Source organism: Olea europaea, unplaced genomic scaffold (genome assembly GCF_002742605.1).
Source record: "Olea europaea var. sylvestris unplaced genomic scaffold, O_europaea_v1 scaffold5149, whole genome shotgun sequence".
Classification (NCBI taxonomy): Eukaryota; Viridiplantae; Streptophyta; class Magnoliopsida; order Lamiales; family Oleaceae; genus Olea; species Olea europaea.
Genome location: NW_019263468.1, coordinates 11,965 through 15,650, shown reverse-complemented (window position 1 = coordinate 15,650; position 3,686 = coordinate 11,965). Strand labels below are relative to the sequence as shown.

Sequence of the window (3,686 nt, the reverse complement as noted above, 5' to 3'; positions counted from 1 at the left end):
AAAAATTTAAAAAAAAAAAAAAAAAAAAAAAAAAGTTCTACAGTGGCAGCAGTATTTGTAACAACATAGCACGATAGATGTCAAAGTTGAAATGTATAAAACGATTTTCAGTTTCTTTTTCGTGTAAACCGGCCAGGCCGGTTCAATTCTCAAAACATAAGTTGCTATAGAGAAATAATTACTAGGAAAATTTGTCATTGTAACATCTTTCTCCTGCCTGAAGGATCCCTGTTTTATTCTCTCTGATACATAAGCAAGTATCAAGGATAGAAACAAGCACTAGATCTCAAAGAATTATTTTCTTTTCTGAATGTGGGTAAAAGTAATTGTTTCTGAAGTGCAAAAAATGAAATAATTTTATTGCAATCATAAGAACCAATTGATGATTCTAATCCAGAATAAATATGAAAGAATATTATGTTACTTCGTACCTCAAAAACTAAAATCTTGGAATCAATAATTATAACCATTTCTTATTGATTCAAGAACCTGACCTATCTCGGCCATGCTTGGTCTCCTTGAAGGAACTTCAGAAGTACATATCAACCGCAACTTCATGACCTGAATAAGTTCATTTTCTGCAAATCCTCTCAACCTTCTGTGGAAAAAATCTGAAGAAGAATTCCTCTCGATCAAACCCCTAACGTGTTCACACAAAATCACCACCTCATTTGTTGAGGGACTTTCCACCGGCTTCCTCCCTGTAACTAACTCCAGTAGAATCACCCCCAAAACTATAAATGTCACATTTCTCGCTGAGCTGTGAACTTTGTGCCAACTCGGGTGCAATATATCCAACTGCATTGTGAATTTTTGTCAAACCGTAATTGTCTAGCAAGGGAAGCAACTTCCCCAAACCGTAATCTGATAGTTTGGCAATGTAGTTCTCGTCCAGTAGTATATTAGTAGACTTGACGTTGAGATGAAGATTGAAGAACAAGGGGTTTGCAGTCATGGTGAAGGTAGGCTAGCGCTTTCGCAGTCCCTAATGCTATCTGAAACCTTCTCAACCAATTCAATTCCTGATTACCAACAATAGTGATGGTACCAGGATAATTAATTCCGTGCAAATTATCATACACATTTCCATTCGAGACAAATTCAGATAAAATTAACTGCAACTAGATGACCTATAATAGCCTTGAAAAGCAACAAGATTGGGGTGTTGAAGATTGGCCAAATGTCAAATTTTGTGCTCGAATTCATCTTGGTTCCTGATTCTTCCCAGAGTCTCAAGTTTCTTCACTGCAATTGATATTCCATCGTTGAAGGTAGGTCTGTACACTGTTCCAATAGAACCTCCACCAATTAGGCATTTCTTGTCCAGCAATGCTTTGGTGCCAGTTTCCCAATCCTTGTACTTTGAGAGTAAACTTTTACTAAAGAGGATTAATTTTCTAATCATGACATTTGATTCTGTTGAAGCTAATGGGGAGCTTTCTACAACCATAGTCTCATCTTCTCTTCTACTCCATCGAGCCTTCATGTTGATGAGGGTTATCACGCAAACACTGATAACAATCAAAGCAGCGGCAACTATAACGACAATTGCAGAAACACTCAACTTCGGTTTCCGTGCAGTTCCAGAACAGGAGTTTTCCAATGGAGCACCACAAAGATCTTGATTGTGATAAAAGGCTGAGAATCCAAACTGTTGGATGCTAGGAATTGAGGGAATAGTACCAGAAAGGTTGTTGTAAGAAACATTGAAATGAGTTAAATTTTTCAAATTCCCAAATGTCAAAGGGATGGAATTGGATAGCAAGTTTTCTAAAAAATCCAAAGAATGTAGGTTAGATAAATTTCTAATGATGGTTGGTATGATTCCGCTGAACTGGTTATGATGCAGATCGAGAATTTTAAGGGGGGCTATGTTCACGAGGTTTTTTGGAATTTCTCCTACTAAAGAAATGCCTGAAACATCCCTGTGTGATAAATTTATATATTCATTAGTCAATTGAAAGAAATGTTAACGTTTACGTAAAAGGGGGAGATGATTATTGGACTCGCAACCCAAGAAGAAACCGGCAATTGCTTATCTCTGTTGGGATTTCACTGCTGATTTTGAAGTTGTTTAAATCCAGAACTTCAAGCCATTCTTACTCCAACATTCTGAAGGAATTGTCCAGTCTATCAAGTTATTTGCTAATCGAATGAACACGAGACTCTACAAGTCAGCAATTCCAACAGGCATACTTCCATCAACCCTGTTAAATCCCAAATTTAAATACTTCAGGCTACTGCATTCTGTGATGCCAGATGGAATTTTACCGCCAGATGGAATTTCACCATAGAAATCATTCCCAGAAACATCAAAAACTTACAATCTGCTACTGCAAGTCACAATGTCAGGTATCTCTCCCAAAAATCCGTTCCATGAAATATTGAAATACGTAAGATTTGCCAACCCGAGGACCCCAAAAGGACCAGTCAGTAAACCTATTGCCAGCACCTTCCACATTTTGAAACACGTTCTTGAACACTTCCTGACAGCATGTTACTCCTCACTGACAAGTACACTGTACACTACAGCAGGAATGTCACAAATTTCAGAAGGCAATTCTCCAGTGAGACTATTAAAAGACAAATCTATCCCTTCAAGATTCATACAATTACCAACTGAGATAGGAATAAACCCTGAAAGATCGTTATGTGCTAAAGAAACAAACTGTCTTGTTACAATTCTTGAACAATGCTGAAGGAATCTCACCAGTATACCCATTTCTTGATAAATCAAGAAACCTTTGTTAGGCAAATCCCCAAGAAATTCCGGGATTGGCCCAGATAATGCATTGGAGCTCAACTGCTCAAGTTAATTTTCCACAATGTAACGATCTCTCCATACTCCAATGGGATATTTCCTGTGAATTTATTACCAAATAAAGTAATAATCCTCAAAGATTTCAACCCAGATAAAGCAGGAGAAAAAACCTCACCGAGACTAGTGTTCCACAACACAATTTTCCACATTTCCATCTGAATTACAAAACACCCCTGTATAATCTTGGCAATGGCTTCTACTTGGTTCCCAAGAACTCAAACTATTAGAAGGGTCACTTGAAATGTTACCTCTAAATTGATGCAAAATCTCCCTTTCAGTAATTGGAGAGACTACAGATATTATATACTCGAACAAAAAGAATGCATAAATGAACAGAAGGTAATATAAATTTGTACCTAGTAACCTCATTTTTCCAACATAACCTCAGCATTATTCTTTCTGGATCCAGTTCGGCAACCCCTTCATTGCTGCTTCTGCACATACAGTAGTTCTTGTTGGTTAAAATTTTAAAAGTTTGTATGAAACAGATTTTCCATGAATGATTTGCAGAAACAGTAAAGCAGAAATTAATTTGCAGAAACGGTAAAGCAGAAAATGACTTGTAGAAACAGTAAAGTAGAATATTATGTTCGAAAAATTATGAAAAGAAAGAAGTCCAGAATTCGAAAAGAGGATGATCGAGGCGAGAACTAAGCTCTCTGTCCTTAAGATGTTTTTACCCCGTCACACGGTGCTTACGGTATGTGGTAAAGCGTCTCCCAAGATACAACGATCACACTTGCAGAAGCAGCACTTCGACTGCAAGACAACCAACCAGAAAGAATGAAAATACTCTCTGCAGACTGATGCAAGGAAGAAGAGATGTATGATGTATGTATGCAGGAAATTTTTCGTGTGTGTTCTT

General features: G+C 37.4%; 1 pseudogene; it reads right to left on the bottom strand.

Annotated features, from left to right (window-relative positions):
* Positions 1-439: 439 nt before the first annotated feature.
* LOC111388657 lies at positions 440-3,341 on the bottom strand (annotated as a pseudogene).
* Positions 3,342-3,686: the final 345 nt, after the last annotated feature.